Source organism: Podarcis pityusensis (assembly GCF_964106645.2).
Source record: "Podarcis pityusensis genome assembly, chromosome: 3".
Taxonomy (NCBI): Eukaryota; Metazoa; Chordata; class Lepidosauria; order Squamata; family Lacertidae; genus Podarcis; species Podarcis pityusensis.
The window spans coordinates 67954516-67974522 of NC_138026.1; the positions used below are offsets into that span (position 1 = coordinate 67954516).

General features: G+C 40.1%; 1 protein-coding gene across 3 annotated transcripts in view; it reads left to right on the top strand.

The window, feature by feature from the left end:
* TIAM2 (TIAM Rac1 associated GEF 2) overlaps positions 1-20007 on the top strand; it is a 136291-nt gene that overhangs the window by 649 nt on the left and 115635 nt on the right. The gene's annotated exons all lie outside the window — the stretch shown is intronic.

The following is a 20007-nucleotide window of genomic DNA, read 5'->3' on the forward strand; positions in this document are numbered from 1 at the left end:
CGCCGCCCTTTCCCCAAGTTGCTTTAACACTGCAAAGCTCGGCTTTTGGGTTTTGTTTTTTTTAAAAAAATGGTTTCTTTCTGGAAGATGGCGGGGTGTGAAAACTCTACTCTCCCGCCTCTTGTTTGCTCCTGCGTAGACCCGCTGAAGAAGACAACAGGTTTACTTTCCTGGGATTGATTCCCAGCCTTGGTGTATTTGCTTGATGCTTGGTAATCACTTCAGCTGCGAGAGTTTTGCTTGACTAGGCGGCGCCCGTTCTAATCAAATGAATTCTTCCTTCTCGAACTTGTAGGGGAACCCTATTGGTGTTTAATCAGAAGCCCCACAATGTTCTGTGGGATTTGTTATCCAGCGCAGGTGTTTAGGATTGCAGCCTTAAGGCTGCGTGGTCGGCTATTTAAGGCATGAGCACGAATCTTTTTTTGGAGTGGGTTTCTGATGCTTTCTGGTCTGCACACAAGCTGGCCTGTGGTCTAGTTGGTAGAATCTGTGCTGTGGAAAGTTGTGGGAACACTGCCATATTTTTAATGCATTTCTAAATTGTGTGCTAACCTACTAGTCCAGGAGGACAACGACCTCCTATGTGACTCTGCCCTTCGCATGTCCTTGATATCATAACACCTGTTTTAGTCACCCACCTTTTAAAAGCATTCGACTCAGAATCGGAGTGATCATTGATTTCCAGCATGGAACTAGAGAGCAGTTATTAGCCCACAGCAATTCAGAGTACAAAGATAGGAACTTGTGTGTGTGTCAGTAGAGAGCATTAGCCTGGCTACACACCCCATAACAGCCAAGTTATCTTGTGCATTTATTTATTTATTTATTTCAGAAGTTTCTATACAGCCAGTATTAAGGGAGAACAACATGGTAAAATACAATAACATCCCTACAATAAAACAATTACAAAAAGCACCACCATAGCTGGATTAGTTAAATTTTCTGTAGTTTTGTATTTTTGAAGTTATTTTGAACTACATTTGAATTCTTAAGTTCTTGTTTCAAAATGTTTCTGTGTGCGTATGCTTTCCTTGGTGCCCATCACAGAAAGGCACGCCTACCAGAGTGTCTGGATAATTTCACTGCAGTTCTTTAATCAGAAAGCATCCAAGAGGATACTAAAAATAAACATGGTAGTTGTTATGAAAATGTTTCTGAACTTTTGCTGCTGGAGGCCCTGGCTGGATGTGCTGTACAAATACAGTAACTCATAATAAATATTGCTTTCTTCTTGAAGTGTTTAATAGCTTTCCTGCGTAGTACTGAACATGCAAAAAAGAAAAGAAAAGGGGAAAGCTGCTAAGCAAGATTGTCTCCAAGTCTTTGGTCTGTTTGTGGAGCTGTTATTTAACAAAGGCTGGAGGCAGATAACACTGGGCAACAATTTTTTACTTTTTGAATGTTGTCTAGATTTCTACAACTGATTTAGGGTATTTTTGCACTGCTGAATCAGGAAATGGCATCCGTTTCGCTCCATCAGGTCAGGTTTTTGTGCTATGTTGATTTGAAAAAAATCAGATCTTGTGACAAAATCGATTACATTTTTGTGGCATTATCAGCTGATTTTTGTCAACACATATCCTAAATAGGTTTTTAAGAGAGAAAAAATGTTTTTCCAACAACATATATTGATTACCTGATAGAAACATCTATTACTGTAAACTGAATGGTGGGCATTGATAAAGGTAAGTACACGTAAATTGCATGTTGCTTCACCATTTTTCAAACTTCAGGGCTTGAACTTCCGTTTCTTGGAACTCCTGGAATGCTCAGCGGCAGGGAGGTCTCTCTTCAGAGTCCAACAGTAGTCAGCCATCATGACTGCGTCCCAGTGACCCTGATACCTGGTCTCCATCTCTTTCATGTCCTGATGGAATCTCTCCCCCTGCTCGTCACTCATTGAACCCAGGTTCTCAGGAAACCGGTCCATATGTGAAAATAGGTAGTGCATCTTGACGTTCATGTTGCAGGTTTCTGAAAGCAGTCAGCATGTTGTAGACAAGTTCTGCGTAGTTTCTGGCCTTATTGTTGCCAAGAAAGTTCTTCACTACCAGTACAAATGCCTTCCACACTTCCAGTTCCACTTCGTTCATTGACTTTCCGAACTCTGGATCTCTGATGAGCTGACGGATCTGAGGACCGTCAAAGATGCCAGCTTTCAGCTTCTCCATGGTCAATCCTGGAAAAGCCTGGCACAAGTAAGTGAAGCAGTCACCATCCTTGTCCAGAACCTTGGTGAACTGCTTGATTAAGCCGAGCTTGATGTGCAGCGGTGGGAAGAGTATTCTGTCTCTGTCCATCAGAGGGTCGTTGATGACGTTCCTTTTTCTGCAAGGCACCAATTCCTCCCGCACAGGCCAGTCCTCCTTCGTGTAATGCTGAGCACGGTCCCTACTATCCCACATGCACAGAAAACATGGGTACTTGGTGAAGCCAGACTGTTGTCCCAACAAAAAGTTCACCATCTTCAGGTCAACACAAATAAACCACTTATGCTGATCATAACCAATTTTCTCCAGCACATACTTCACCCCTTCATCGTTCTCCTTCAGTGTACTCGAGTGAGCCAGGGGTTTTGATCCCCCAACTTATGCTTTGCCGCACCAATTTATGGAAGATTTCGAGGTTTTATGACTTCAAACTGACCCCTTTTTGACATAATCACCCAGAACTATCGAACCTGAATACTTCTTGTCATTAAAACAATAATTTCCAATCAAAACAATTATTCGACATGGCATTTTACCCCCACCAACTTCTTCTAAAATGCTCCACACAAGCGTACATGTGAACAAAAATGTAAAAAAACGACATGTGGCCATAACTCAAAAACTTGACCTGATTGAGCAAAACCAATGTGATTTTTGGATTCAGCGCATCAGATTCGTCCTAAATCAGCTGAAAAAAACGCAGACAACAAATTTGTTGTTGACCAGTGTAATAGGTGCTTTCCCCCCTAGGGGGTGGGGAGATTGTTGACCATGGTATATACACTCATCCTATTTTTGCCTTTGGTAAACTAGTTCAGTATGGTTCTCATATCTATCTATCTATCATCTATCTATCTATCTATCTATCTCACAGCAGCACCAGTGGGACAAAGAAAATATGTACACCATCCAGACCACTGTCTCATCTCAAACTGCTTTCAACTCTTCTAAAAATTGTCTCTGACCTCTCCCTGATTTACAGATGCAGCATGCATTACAGCCCAGAGCACTGGGGTTAGAGGAGTTGATTAATTTTATACAAAGACAAACCAAAGCTTAAAACTAGGAATACAGGATACTGAAAGAAGTTTGCTTTGTTACAGGAATGTAGCTTTGGGAAGTCCATAGGTTTGGGATACTTTGTAAAAAAAGTATCCCTATCTTTCTTGAAAGAGAGTGGAACTAAAAACAAAGGTGTTTGCTAGCTACATGCTTTTGGTAACAAAGAATGATGATGAGAGGGAATCATGGATTCATAGTTTAGGACATGGGTTATTAAAGATGCCCCTTCACACTCCTGAATCTTTGGAAATTGGCCTTTATCTGAAGACGTGGAGCCTTGCACTAAATTCTGTGCAGCTGGAGCTCTTGCTGAGCTGAAGGTTCTACAAACCCCAACCACTTGCTGCTGGTGACACTTGTAATTATTAAGTCATCTGAGTGTTGTGATAAGACTATTATTCACAAATAAGATGTGGCTGCCACGTCCAATTTCTCCCACTCATGTATAGTGTCTCCCTTCCCCCAGCTGCTGTGGTGGGTGACCTACTTATTAAAACAAGAGGCACCTGCTTTTAATTCCTTTCTTGAATTTAGGATTCTTCATCTTCTGTACATCAATACTTTTTTTAAAAAAAAATCCGTATATTATACTAGAATAGTCTTTTATTTATTTAAATCATTTCTATACTGTTTTACATTTCTGAAAGGAAAATCTCTAAGCTGTTTGCAAACAGAACATTACAAAATATCATTTTTTTTGCTAAACAATAAAATCACACGTAGTAGTGTGCCAAAATTTGTAGAGATACTATCTTTTAAAAAACCCTACAGCAATGGGTAAATGTTTTAAATGTCAAACAAACTTGTAAGGAGAATTTTGGATTTAGCAATGGGAAATAATTTTAATCAAACTTGTGACCTTGGGTTATGTGTATATGACTTCCATTGGTTTTGAGATGGTATCTTGATGGTATGAAAGTATAAGGAGTCTCTGCAGTGACTTTGTGAATGCTGTTTTTCTTGCTCCACCCAGAGCTCTGCTTGAAACTAAATAAACCTGTTCATCAATGCTTATCGTGATGCTTTTTGGTTTTCTGCATAAAGATGCATGCAATATACAGTAAGCTACTGGGAATCTTGATAATGGCATGGTTATCAAACAAGCACATCCTATAGGTGTTAAGTGTGTTTGATGCAAATCATCTCTTGCACTGAGATTATTTCATAGTCCACTTACTTTGGTTCTTGAAAACATTCATACTGTGTAACCATGGAAATGCATATTCTCTTTCGAAAGCTATTTGCAAGTGCCACACCAGCAACAATAATTAGCTGCTAACCATTTACCAGTTGTAAATAGTTTTATTTTCTAGCGCATCGATTAAAGTGTCTTTGTTCCATCTCTTTTTAATGAATATTAGTTATATAAAAAAAAACATATTTGCATTCGCTAGTTATAAAGTAAAAGTGAACAGATTTAAGCATCTCCCATGGGAAAAGTTAGCTATAAACACAGCAATACTACTTAAGCATTGAATAGTCCTGTCTTATGTGTTCTCATGCTACTCCCTGAGAAACTTGGATCATTTTTTTTAAAAAAATTACACTAAACCTGAATAATCTAGATTCTAGAGGCTCTGGACTCCTGGATAATGCTGCTTTCCATATTACCGTTTTATATTACTATTTACATAGTGCTATCTATGTATGTAGCACTTTGTAGGATAGGAAGTGTTGGAAAGATGGGCCCCTGCCTAAGGGAGCTTACAGTTTATATTATGAAGAAAGAAATGACTACAAGGGAAAAGTAATGGGGGACAAATTTGTATGATTACATGTAAACATACTTGAAATCATTATTATAGTAGTAGAGGAGAGGAGAGGCAAAGGTTCTGTGGAAAACACTGTTTTTTTAGGTTGGCTTTGAAGAAAGAGAGGACAACCTGTGAGTGTCTTCCAGGCACAAGATAATGGAGAAGTCATTTAAGGAGGAGAGAAACCATTCAGGAGGCTGAAAGTGGTAGAGTTCAAGGCACTAAGGAGGACAAGAATGTATGGACACAGAGGTGGGCAAGACCACTGTGGACTTTGAAAGTAAGCGTTAAGGAGCTTCTAAAGATGACAGGGCAGATTGGAAGCCAGTGTTAGGAATGGAGGGGGAGTGTCACATGGTGTGTATGATGACAGTAGCAGCATGAAAATTTAAGTTGTGCATTGTTACAGTTAACTACAGTATCTCTTGGAAGGCAGTATGTGAAGTAGAGTGGAAATTTCCTAAGTGACCGGGCAATCCCTGCCTTATGGGGCTTCCAGTGCACAGAAGTGGTGACATCCATGTGAACAGAGTTATGTTTGAATAGGTCCATACTCTCCTCTCCTCCACCCCCTACCTTGTTAGCCTACCTCTTTATGGCCCCTTTACACCAGTTGATTCACAGGACATAGACCTATATGAATAGCAGCCACACTTCTGGACTAGCAGTGGGTTATCTAAGTAATGACCCATAAAATCATGTGCGAACTCACTTTCTTTGTAATATTTTCACCACTCAGGCTTGTGGATTGTGCTAAATAATAAAGGCTGCACGTCAAGAAGTTAGACCTGTTTCGCCTATTGTGAAAAATGTAAGTTAGTCTCTCTTCTTTGTAGCTATCAGAGCAATAACAACTTAGCTTGCCCAAAAGGAAATTCCTACTTTACAGAAAGAGGAAGAGTGGCCAAGAGAGGAAACACATCATTCTAATTAATTGAGTCACTTTGCATTCTGGAATTACAGAGTTTGCTCAAAAAACAGAAAGGTGGTGATTAACACTGGAGTGTGGACTGAACCCATATTACTCCATGTAGTATTTTAAATACAGTGGAAGCTCGGGTTGCAGACGTAATCCATGATGCATGCACGAGCGGCAAAATCCGGAAGTAACCCTTTCCAGTACTTCCGGGTTTCCCATGGTCCGTAACCTGAAAACGCGTAACCCGAAGCGTCTGTAACCCAAGGAACCACTGTATATGAAGGGAAAATATTTATTTGATTCCACATGTTGTGAATTGCCATAATACCTGTAAACATGAAAAAAGCTTTGACCTTGTCTCACTTGCAGCAGAGGATACCTATTTGCTTGAACCATGCAAAAGATCTTTATGTAACCTATTCTCTACTTTCCATATGAAATTGAATACGCTCATTCTTTGGTAAGGTTGACTTTTTTGTTTTTTCTGTATCTGCTCTACATCACTGAGATTTGGCATTTCATTAATTCTATTTGATAAGTTGCAATGCAGCTTCAAATTTCAGCTTAGCCACAGCAATATGGCTGAGTAGGTATACTATACAAAATGGCTCTGCATCTCACACTCCAAACATGTTTGCTCTGGGTGGTTTCCTTCAGCAAACTCCTTAAGTGGAATTGTCAGATGAACATCCTGAAATATCTATATTGGCATTCCTGGGAGCCCTGATTACTTGGTAGATGTCTGATGGCTGTGCATACAGATCTGTCATTTATACTTTGTATTTGCCAAAGGAAAGACTAGCACAACATTAGTGTATCTGTGGCAAACATGAATGCTGCATAAAGTGTGGAACCACTCCTTAGTCTTGTGCTTGATCTGCTGCTAGAGAATGAAGCATAATCTCCATTGTGATATATAATATATATGTTGGCTGAAATAATACTTTTTGAGTACTGGAGACAAAATAGGAAATTTATTCTAGAGTTTCTGCTTTTGATCAGCCTCTGGGCTCTCAAGAACTATTTCCAAAGGATGCACACACATGGATGGGCATATTGCTGTGTCGCCAGATTTCTGCACACTTGTATTTACATGCAAGCACTGGTGGTTTGCTGTTTGCCAGGAGCAGGCACTGTGTGATCCATGATAGTAACTTCTAGAGCTGCAAAGAAGAAAACAGGATAAATCACTTAGAGGTTTTAACAATTAAGCAGTAGAAAGACCTTTCAAACAAACAAAAACAAACAAACAAACAAACAAACAAACAAAAAACACAGACTTAGTGAATTCTTAAGGCCAGAGTAATTATTCATATAAAGTCTGAAATCAGTTATTCATTTTATGTCTGATTCAGACCTTAAAAAAAATGATGCCATGATTGTGGAAATAGTACCACATTGATACCTCTGTAGTGACAATTTGCTTACCAGGTAATATTGTATCCAGGAATGGTTGAGCAGGCATCTATGGAGGAGAGAAACACTGTCTGGTTTCCATGCATGAATCTGTCCTTAATAATCAGTATATTTTATAAGTTCAAAGATTTGACAAAACTTAGTTGAGAAAATATATATCAGTTTGGGACTCAAAGTGGAAGAAACCAATCTGCATTTTACGTGCATTTCTGATTTATTAAGAGTTAATTACAGTGGTACCTCGGGTTACATACGCTTCAGGTTACAGACTCCACTAACCCAGAAATAGTACCTCAGGTTAAGAACTTTGCTTCAGGGTGAGAATAGAAATCGTGCGGTGGCAGTGCGGCAGCAGCGGGAGACCCCATTAGCTAAAGTGGTGCTTCAGGTTAAGAACAGCTTCAGGTTAAGAACAAACCTCTGGAATGAATTAAGTACGTAACCAGAGGTACCACTGTATGCATCTTCCTTCATGTGTTGGCATGAGTTTTCTCCACCCTTGGGGGACCTTGTATCTCCTAGGAGAAGTGCATTGCTTCCCCCTTTAAATGTAATACTAGAAGCATGAATAGTGATGCACTGAGTCAGTTACCTATCTGCTTTTTGTGTCATCAAAAGAGATTCCCATTTCCTTTGTAGAAGTATGGTTTGTGACTGCTTTGGCGTATGCTGATGTTAGTTGTAGTGAACGAAAAGACCCTGATGTCAGTGGTCAGATAAGGGTTTATGTGTTTGTGGGATGTGTGTTTATTCTATGTGGTGCAACCTTATCTGGAGTAAAGACAGAAACTAGCACAATTTCTAGCAATGAGGTGATAACTTTGTAAATGGTATCAGGACGTGGGTATGATTTCTGTTTTTCCTAAGAGAGTTACTTTTTTTGAAATCGTGTGCTTTGTAATATGTATGTGATGTTTCTGTCCTATAGTATTTATTGAGTGTGTGTGTGTTTATAGAGGCCTCTGAATTCTACTGTGTAGAACATTTTATTTAAATAATTGTGAACCTGTAGGGTCATCTAGGGTAGTGTTTGCTTTTTGAATAGTTTGGGCCTCTTTCATTGTTTGCATCTATTGTTACCAACAGGGGGGCTAACCTGAGCAGAAGATCGGGGGTGCAATGACAAAAGAAAATAGATGTTCAAGGATTCAACTTCTAAGTAAGAACTTATATACCCAAGAGTACACAGAATTGCAGTGTTGAAATAGCCTTCTATGGCCATGGTCTGGCAGGTTTTGGGTTACCAGTTTCATTGGGATAAATAATAATGATAATAATAATAATAATAATAATAATAATAATAATAATTTATTTATACCCTGCCCATCTAGCTGGGTTTCCCCAGCCACCCTGCGTGGCTCCCAACAGAATATTATTATTAATAATAATAAAAATAAAGCGATAAAACATTAAAAAATTATAACTTCCCTAAACAGGGCTGCCTTCAGATGTCTTCTAAAAGTCAGATACAGTCATACCTTGGTTTTCGAACAGCTGAGTTTTTGAACATTTTGGCTCCCGAACACCGCAAACCCAGAAGTGACTGTTCCAGTTTGCAAACTATTTTTGGAAGCCGAATATCTGACGGGGCTTCCGCTGCTTCTCATTGGCTACAGAAGCTTCCTGCAGCCAATCAGAAGCTGTGCTTTGGTTTCTGAACGTTTTGGAAGTCAAAAGGACTTCTGGAATGGATTCTGTTTGACTTCCAAGGTACGACTGTAGTTGTTTATTTCCTTCACATCTGATGGGAGGGCGTTCCACAGCATGGGTGCCACTACCGAGAAGGCTATCTGCTTGGTTCCCTGTAGCCTCACTTCTTGCAGTGAGGGAACCGCCAGAAGGCCCTTGGAGCTGGACCTCAGTGTCCGGGCTGAACAATGGCGGTGGAGACGCTCCTTCAGGTATACTGTTTCGAGATATTTTAGGGCTTTAAAGGTCAGCACCAACACTTCAAATTGTGCCTGGGAAATTGTATGATGAATCAGTAGATGTGATCTTAAATACCTACACATGCTATTATTAAAGAATAAGTTCTACATATGTTGCTGCTCAAGTATGTTCTATATATGAAACATACCTGCTTTCTATTCATGCCTTTATGGTAAAACTAATCATCTTCTAGGAATGTATGGAAGCAAAATTCTAATCTTGAACTGTTCAGCTTTAGCACATAGTAAAAGTGCAGTCATGTGTATACAGGTGTAATTAGGCATTTTTGCTGCTCTTTGCTTTTTAAAGTTGTGTGAAATTTGTGTGTTTAATTGAGGCCCTTGGGGGGGTTTTTTTGGTTTTTTTAAGGAAGCTGTTCTTTATCTCCATCCATGGAAACTGTGTGTTGTGGAATGCATTGCTGTTCTTGAGAAGACGCTTTCTGACCTCTGGCTAAGCAATAAATACAATGAAAAATACCATTTGGAACTGGGCATTTTGTTGACATTTCCAGGGCATAAGAAATCCATTTTGATTTTCTAGTTATATTTTATATAGTTTTTATTAATTGGCATCATATTCCAAGAATAGTGGCTTTTTTAGTGGTTTTATTGTAAAGTACAGGAAACTTTTAAACCAAAGACAAAGCAGATTTCAGTCAACAGCCGAATACAGTTATTGACCTTTAAATAACCACATCCTTTTGTATTTACATATGTGTATATGAATATTTGAGTTGGGCTCTCTAATATCCACGAATAAAGTTGCTATCCTCCTGCCACATTCAATCCATATGGTTACATTTCCTTCAACTTTGCTGCTATAAGATTCTAATTACTCTGAGAAGAGTGGCCGGAAAAGAAGAATTAATTTTATTAAACAATGTAGCATGGGCAGACGAATAATTTACTTTGGTTGTGATGGTTAGCATGTAGGGCGGGTTTTGTTTATTTTAGAATTCAGAATTTGTTTTTACAAGAACTGGAGTGAGGGAAAAACATGGTGGGGTTGTGCATTAATGTTACAAAGATTTTGCAAAGAAGGGTGGCCAGTCTTACTAATTACAATAGAGTCTATTTGCATTTTGTAATTGCGGTGTTGCTCCCTTCTTCCACTCAGGCAATGTGAAAAGCTGCAGGTCTGTGGGTAGAGACCATACAACAACTCCACCCCACACCCAAGTTTGGACAATATCTTCCCCTCTCCCATTTCTTTAGTGTTTTCATTTGCCTGATTTCATGCCATGATTCATTTCTTCTGGATTACAACAGATTCCTCCATGCATTTCTGAAATGTTGCGAAGTGCATGAGATGTGTGGCCAGTTGCTGAACAATTGTGATCCCCTCTGACATTTTGCTGATCAAACATTAGCCACACATACTTCAGACAAATGCATAGGGCATGCCAGTTTTGCTTCAGCTACTTTTAAAATCTTGGTATTTGTTTATACAGGAATTCCAGTTTTGCTAGCACACCCATCAAATGGTTCCAGTTTTATTTTCACAGAGAGTTACTGTTTCTTGTGACTCTGCCCATGTATCAAAATCTATAACTTAATGGGATTTTGGAAGCCAGATAATGAATAAAATGTAAGGTTCTCCGCAAGGAAAATGAAATTAGGCTTAGCATGTTGTTGGTTTAATAAACCAAGTATGTTTGAAAAAATAATATAAATCACAATCATAGCATAGTTTGGGGGGTACGAAGTGTTATAGATGGACAAATGTACCAGAGGTTTCTCCATTATTAACACAGTTCAACATTCTTTGCCTAGAAAACTCGTTGGAATTCACAGCCTGTAATTTGGCATAAAAATTGAAGTAAACCCCAGATGCTTTGGGGAGCATATTGAATATTTCTCAAAAGTAATGAATGGTTCTATTTCCCCCTTTTCTTTTTTTAAATAACCAAACCCATAAACCACACACATGTATTTCCACATTTATATCTTTCTCCTTCGCACATATTTTCATGGCCTGTTGTTCAACAGCAAGCAATCAGCAGGTCAGAAAGCATAAAAAATAGTTCACATACTAGGCATGCGAGTTATATGCCCACAGTGTATTTGACTGTGCCTACATCTGTTCATAGTCAGTATATCATGTACAGCAATGCTTAAATAATTAGGAATATGCATTACTTTCCATTTAGCATAGGCAAATGCTCTGAAACACTGTGTGAACTGTGTAGCTTTGTTCCATTTATGCACTCTCATGCACTAATTCAGCAGCACTGCATTACAGGTGATTATTCTGATGCACAAAATGCAACCCTTCTTCAAAAAGAGGGGGGGACCCTTCCTAGTAGCAAACTATTTCTTCGGTGTTAATCTGTGCATACATACTTATACAGGCTACCCCCAATATTAAGGAGAGTAGGGTCACTGTTTCCAGCTCTGTGCTGTAGGGCTAGGGTGCATGGGCTGTTAGAGAAGTTAGTACCTTTGGTGCTTCTTTTGTGTTAGTTTGCCCACCTTTGATCCCCATCCTGCACTTAGCTCAGGGGTCAGCAAACTTTTTCAGCAGGGGGCTGATCCACTGTCCCTCAGACCTTGCGGGGGGGGGGCGGACTATTTTTTTTTGGGGGGGGATGAACAAATTCCTATGCCCTACAAATAACCCACAGATGCTTGTTAAATAAAAGCACACATTCTACTAATGGAAAAATGCCAGGCAGGCCCCACAGATAATCCAGAGATGCATTAAAATAAAAGGAGACATTCTACTCGTGTAAAAACACACTGATTCCTGGACCGTCCGTGGGCTGGATTTAAAAGGCAATTGGGCCGGATCCAGCCCCCAGGCCTTAGTTTGCCTACCCATGACTTAGCTCTTATAGAAGGTGCCAGCCTGTGACGGCGGCCACACCCTGGGAATAACTTTGGCTGGCTAAACCAAGTGAGGGTAGCCTATGGGTCTCAAACTCTCAGTGTGTTAGGGACTTACCCTGCATGCAAAAACAGGCTCCATTTCAGCAGACAAGACTAATAGTGGCCTCAACAGGCAAGAAGGCAGTTTCTGCACATGCTGCGAAGAAGCAGATGGGGCTTGTCAACATGGGAAGGTAGCCAATCTAGAAGAAGTGAAACTCTGATCCTAAACCTCTTCTGCCTTCTGGGATATCTTCAGGAGAAGAAAAGGCTAAGGAGTAAACCCTACACAAATCCTGAGTCCGTAAGATGGTTGTATTGCTCTGCTGTCCTTTGGACTACATCAGTGAGGCTGATACACACTGCCCAGGCTTATTCCTTGCGGAGATCACTTTGGTGCTACTAATGCAGTGGTTTGACTTCACCCCTGGAGGCACACACCATTGTCTCTCAAGCCAACCAACCAAAATCTATAGGGCAGCATAATATTTGGCACATTTGTTTGAAGAATATTTTTGGCACAGGTCATTTGGAATGTAGAAATTGAAGGGTACTACTTGCTCAAAAGGAATAGATCAAAGAAGGATGGAGGAGAAGTAGCATTATATGTAAAGGATGTGTACACTTGTGAAGAGATCCATGACTTGGGAAATAAAAGGCTGATTGAGAGAATATGGGTAAAGATTGTAAGAGAGGGAATCAACAGTGACCTTACTGTGTCTGCTATAGACCTCCAAGCCAGACTGAGGAGTGGATGATGCTTTCTTAGAGCTGATTACCAGACATTCAAAAAGGACAGATATAGCAGTCATGGTAGACTTCATCTACCCCATTATCTGTTGGAATGCAAACTGCCAAAAATGTAAAGTCCAACAAAATTGGACAATTTCATTTCCCAGAAGGTGGGAGAAGCAACAGAGGGGTCATCTCGTATGGCCCTGGTTCTCAGCAACAGGAAGGTACTGATTGATGAAGTGAAAGTACAGGAAACCAGGGGTGCCACCTTGGATAAAATATTGGGGGGCAGGTAAGCCCCACTCCACATAATCAACCACGAAGTGCTGCACACACATTCATTTGAATAGCAGTGCCCATCAACTGGGGGGGTCCCCTCAAATATTTTATTGGGTGGGGACAAAGGGACCTCAGCCCCTAGGAGTTGGCTCCTATGCAGGGAACCTTGGGAGGAAGAGCGCATGTCCTCACATGGAGAGCTCTACTTTGCACAAGACAAATATTGCAATCACTTCTGGTTCTAACATATGAGGTTTTGCTGCTGTGATGTGCTACCCATATATGAGTTTTCCCTCAGATCCAGTTTTAGTTCAGGAGACGCAGATGATTAGCCTGCTGTACTACTAAAACCTGTGATGCTGAGCGATTCTGAAATGGAGTCCACCTTTCCCTTCTCCACATGCTTCCCCCGTATTGATTTATTTTTAATTCCTTGTGCAAGCTTATTATTCAGAATATGAAGCACACTGCCATATCTCAGTAGGATAATGTTCAAGTGCATTTTGTATTTAAGTTCTGAGCTTCAAAGGTTTAATACAGGGATCCCTAGCCTTTTTGGACCCTGGCACACATTTGGAAATACGAAGAAACTGTTGTGGTGCCACAAAATACCCATTTCACAGCAGAAGAAAAGGCAGTACTTGGAACCCCCCCCCCAAATAAGCAAAATACATATAACCCCCTCCAAAAAGAAACACCAACAACACAGATAACCCTCCATTCTGGCAACCAGAAAAGTGCCCATGGGTGGCACACTGAGAACTCCAATTTTAATGTGAGTTATTCTGCTGACAAAACATCAGAAGGCAAAATGTGGGATGATTCTATCCTAATTAAAGCTTATCGCCCCACTTTTGTTCTTTAGATAAGTGGTTGTGGTCTGCTTCTAAATATTTTTATATAGATTTTAAAAACGTAAAGGCTTCAACTAGAGTGTAATGAACCAGCTGGGACAGAGGCAACAGTATAGCCTGAACAGCTTTTATACATTTTTCACCTTATATGGAAAGGTGTCTGCAACTTGTCAGGCAGAAGTAATATTTGCAGCTGTTATCACATTCCTTGAAGTCAGAAGAAATTGCTTATTTTTTATATTTTGATAGAGTAAAGTTTGCTGCATTTGTATGCTGGTTCAGTACTGGTTTGGTACTAGCTATGTTACTCTGGACAATTATTATTCCTAAGCAAGATAATACCTTTGCATTTTTTTAGTGCTGTTACTGGATTCTTTCCTTTTCTTGAATAGAGAACTGCAGATGGCTCCAGCTATATTCATGATTCTATCTCCAGGGGCTGTTTATATTTCCAAATCCAGTGCACCCTGCCAAGCCACTTCGTCAGTAACAACCTACCAATGAGCCAGCCAGCCTTCCCCACTCATCCCTGCTCCATAGGTCCATGATGAAACTGCCAGTGTGGTGTAGTTGTTAAGAGCGGTAGACTCCTAATCTGGGGAACCGGGTTCGCGTCTCCGCTCTTCCACATGCAGCTGCTGGGTGACCTTTGGCTAGTCACACTTCTTTGAAGTCTCTCAGCCCCACTCACCCCACAGAGTGTTTGTTGTGGGGGAGGAAGGGAAAGGAGAATGTTAGCCGCTTTGAGACTCCTTAAAGGGAGTGAAAGGCGGGATATCAAATCCAAACTCTTCTTTTTTTTCAAACACATTGTAGCACTCAGTATTGTAGCCTAGTGTGGTACCAAATCCTGCGCAGCCTTTTATTTTTGCCTGTGGTGGCCCCTCACAAAACCCTTTAAAAAATAATTGTAGCCATGTGCATGTGAACTTTGTGTTGTTGTTTTTAGAAAAAAAATCTCCATTTCAAAACGACATTTGCTGTGTCTACCAAATAACAAACCACAAGTTCTGTTTGAGCAGTTTCATATTTGCTGCATTATTTTTTAGTCTTCAATTAGTATGCAATTAATATAACTAATGCAACTAAATGACAATAAAACCAGAGAGAGTATCCCAGACTTTTCAGATGTGATCCAGCCAAGGCATGTTAAATGTCAATGATTTTGCTTGGCAAGTTAAGCTTGTGTTTTATTTTCTTCCATCCAAATTAATAACCTTAGGAGAACTTTGTGTCAGTGGAGTTGCGCCCATTTACCTCTTGAGGAGAAGGCTTGAACTGGGAAATAGTTGCAATACTGTACCCTGCATATGAGGAAGAGAGCAGAATGCTGACTAGGTCCCCGCTGGCCTTCCTATTCCATGTCTAATGTGAAGTGCTCTTACTGTAAAATTCATACGAACTCTCCAAGCTGCTCAGATTTACTGTTAAGTTTCCACCCATGTGCTTGAGCACTGCTATTTTAGTAAGATGAAGTCTATATATAGGAATAGTGGTAAAATTTAAATACTGTGCAAAACTTAGTCTTAAAGATAGAAACCTTTTGAAAAATCGAGTTATAAAAGTAAATGATATTGTATGGAAACCAAATGTAAAAGGATTTCATTTTGGTTTGTTACTAAGCAAATGACTAATGTTTCTGCTGGCATTCAGACCCTATAATTGGAGAATCTAGCATGTAAATGTTTTAAATACCAGGTTTGTTTCTTTTTGGTGCATAGAACTCTGAGACTATGATATCCAGGATACACAAATCTGGGTGAAATGGATTCTCTACCATTCAAACTTCCACTGGAGGCATTTTGAATTCACTCCAGCAGGATTTGTGTAAGAGAGAACTGAGTTATGCCCCGGAGTTTTATATGTTGCCACGGCCATTGCAAAAGTGGGAAAGGAGGGGCAGCTACTTGCATCATAACTTTTTAAAGATGTAAGTAAACATATGAAGCTGCCTTATTCTGTCCATCAAATCACAATTTGTCCATCCTAGAGGTCTACAACCTTTTCAGGCCAATGGGTGCATTTGGATTTTTGAGTGAGTGTTCCGTGTGCCTCCCTTTCTGGCCACTTCTGGATCAGCTCCCCACCCCTACCCCAAAGAGATAGAAAGAGAGAAAGCACTTGTACACACATCACTTTGCCAAGGCATCTGGCAAAATTTGGATCTAGTAGAATTAATCTGGGCCTTAAAAATTACATAGAGCTAAGAGGGGACATGGGATGGAGTGTTGCTCTTCCAGCTCCCTCCTTCTGAATGCTTTTAAAAGGAAATAAAGATAACCATGAGTGGGTAGAGCTCAGAGGCTTTGAGAGTACTAGGGGAGATCTCGAGGATGCCATTGTTTCCACAAGCACCACCTTGACAACCACTGTTTTTGCCCAGTGGAATCGGCAGCAACTCTTGTAATGAGTTCTGATATTAGCTGGAGAGCGCAGGAACTGAAGCTGACACAAAGTTACTCAGCTTGAACTGTCCTGGTTAAGGTATAAGCAGGACTGAGTGTATCGTGAATGTTTGTAAATTTGCCAAGAAAGGTTGAAACCTAGCTTGGAAGACACGAGTACCCTGGGAATCTTGAGGGTGGTCCCCCCCCTCCATTGCTGCTATTTCAGAAAGCTGATATCCTCTTCACTAAGGGAAGTTGATGTAGGCATGCTAGCAGCATCTTCCAAGACTCAGAAGAGGGAGGGGGTGGAATTCCATGATCAGCCCTGCACAGAACTTTCTCAGTGCTTTCTCTTTACCCAGCTACTCTTTCTTGCCCCTTTGTTTGATTCTTGCCCTCTAATTCCTATATATACTTTTCTTCCTTGCAAGGAAAACCCTTTATATAATTTTTGAAAACTCTTGATTCTTGAAGACTTAATGAATTATGGGATGTGATGTGTGGCAAGTGCCAATTTGCACAGCTAACCCAGAATCAAGATTCTGTCATCTGAATCTCCATGTACAAAAAGTGGTTGTTTTCCTTGAACAGTTCCCCTGCCCAAATCAGACAATTCATTTGCTTCCATCAAATTGTGATAAGCCCAAACTCAGATTTGTTCTGTTTATTTAAGCAAAGTGAAGCCAAGTAAAGATGAGTCTACTACGATCTGAAAAACCTTTGTAAAAGTAGGTTTGACCTGATCAATAGTAAATCTAGTTGAATATTCTCTTTCAGTTATTGCTGCCTGGCCTTGAAAATGCATTTTCTGTAAAATTCCGTTATTTGGAAGTTAACAGGTAGGCACAAACTTTGTACCTGGAGAAAGAGCTGAAGGTATGATGAGTGAACAAAGTCAGCTGACAAAGAAATCCTACTGGGCCAACGCAAACGAAATTTAAGGTGGATTAAATGCCAAATCCAAAGTCCTGTTGGGCTCATACTAGCAGGGTGGAATGTCTAGAGGGAATGTTGCCACTCCTTTTGGTTCTTCCTGGGAAAAAAAGAATTTCCCTCTCATTGGGGCAATTGGAGGAAAATAAACTTCACCTGCTCTACGACTGCTGTAATTTTTCTTTCTTTCTGGGATGTGCTCATAGAATCATAGAATCATAGAGTTGGAAGAGACCACAAGGGCCATTGAGTCCAACCCCCTGCCAAGCAGGAAACACCATCAGAGCACTCCTGACATGGTTGTCAAGCCATGTGCTGATGTACTATTTTGTGGCACATAGTGACAAGAGTTTTCACAATATTTTTAACAAGATTAAGCTCATTTTAGTGGCAGGAATTAGGAAATATTTTGTGCCAGATTAGCTCACGGCTCAGGAAACATCAATTCAAATAAAGTTCCATTATGAAACCTGGAAGGAAAGGTTCAAGCAAATCCATTATTTTTGGATGGAACACTTTTCTATCACTTAAAAAAAAAGCTGACTATTTTTCGGCAGAATTTCTTACTCCTTTAAGGAACCCAACAGAGTTCTGAAACTATTGAAATGGGTAATGAAGAGTACATCCAGATTAGGAACATCTGGTCATAGTAGTGTAAAGCAATTAATGGCAGGTTCATTAACCAGCTATTAAAGACCTGGGTTTGGGTGGAGTAGAAGCATGTCTTGGCTTCTACCCTTTTATAGTAAAGTCCTCAACCTGAAAAGTATCTAAGCACATCATAGGCCAAAATGTGCCTCAGGCAGTGACTACCAGTAAGGTGTAAACAGCAGCTGTGCAGGCTTCAGGCAGGCTTCCTGTAGTACATTCTTCCATTATGCAGATGTCCTATCATTGCAAGGAATTTGCATAAACCCATCTTCAAATGACAGAAGAATTTTAAAAAGTAAGTTCATGCTACTTTATTTCATTCTACTTTAAACTGGGCTATGTCCTCAAGCTCCCAAATGTTTAGGTACCTAACATCTGTCAAAAGAGGACAAAACCCCCAACACGATTGCTACGTAAAGTTTTATTGTTCAGTTATATCCCGCTTTTTATTCTTCCATGGATATCAAGGGAATATGATGGTGTTGTTCATTCATGACCTGGCCTGGTCTGGAACTGATTAGACCTAGAACTTAGCTGAACTTTAACAAAGTGGTTGTGTTATAATAGTGGCTGCATAGCATGTGTTAAACTGTGGTGACTACTTATGCTGCTGGTGGTTTCTTGTAGCCAGTCTGCATGCTAAATCATAGTTTAGTGTTGCAAGAATAAGCCTAGGCAAGCTTTGGACTCACAAATTCCCCCTCCCACAAAAGGAGAAATTCAGAAACTTTAGCTTGTAGCTGACATTAATTGAAACTTTTCATGTTGCTCAAAAACTTCTAACCCTGGTAAATCTTATCCGTAGCTTGTTTGAAAGAATCCAGCTTCGAACCATGGGTTATGTAAATGGCTTCGTTAAACAGTTATCTGGCTTGTTAACATTAATCAGTTTTGGTTTCAGTTCAGACAACATGCAAAACTAGCTAACAGAAATTGGAAGGAAAAGCTTCTGAATGCCTCTTTGCAACTACATCGACAGAAAGGGGAGAATAGAGGACCCCAGCCATTGTTGCAGCTTGTTCTTTCCACACTAAACAATGGTATAGCATTATGTCTGAACATTACCAAAATTTAGTAGTCATTCCAGTGTGATCTCCTTTCTGTAGCATTCCAAGTGACTGCAGCAGAAGGATTTGGATAATGTTTTGCTTATTGCATAGTTGGGGGCAGTAAATTACTGCCTCCCTGTGCAGGTACAGCAATCATGTAGCAAACTTTTTAAAGCAGCTGCCTCTTGGTTCTTGCCTGGGTAGTCTCTTTTGACCTGGAGTCATCAAGTTCTGTTTCAAATATTGGGAACATATGCATCAGTGAGACTTCACCTTTGTGTGGCCTTCAAGGGAATTAAGGCTCAGGTGTGGAATAATGGCATCACATTGCTACTGCATGCAATATATTACAGCTTTCCTAGGAAATGATTTTATGATCATTTTCCCACACAAAGATAGCTTTGTGTAACTAAGATACAACATAAAGCATCCCTTATGTGTAACAGGTGGGACAGTTGTGCTCCCTGAGCAATTTTGGTTTTTTAGGCTGCTATTTGTTGTGTCTCTTTCCTTAACTAATCACTCTGTTACCATGGAGTTGCTGTTTGCACCAGGAGTGGTCAGCATCTTATCATGGAAAATCAGGCACCGCAATGAACTTATGCATGGTATATGTATTTTCATTGAACTCTATTGCTTTGGCAGCATAAACGTAGCTTTAAGCAGATGTAACTATTACTTATGCTTAATAAAAGTTACTTCATTGTGTGTTTCCCTTAGACATTCTAACCATAACTTATTATTGGTGTTGTTCCAGGTCTGTTAATTGGATTTCTGCTAATAAATTTTACACATTCTTCATTTATAGCTCTCCAGCAATTTTAATTGAAATCAGTTTCTTTTCTGGTTGCATTTGAAGACAAGAATTCCAATGTTGTAATGTCCTGTTTTGTACAATGTTGTAATGGTTGGAATCTTGGGTATTTGATCAGCTTCCACTATGAAACAAGGTTGTT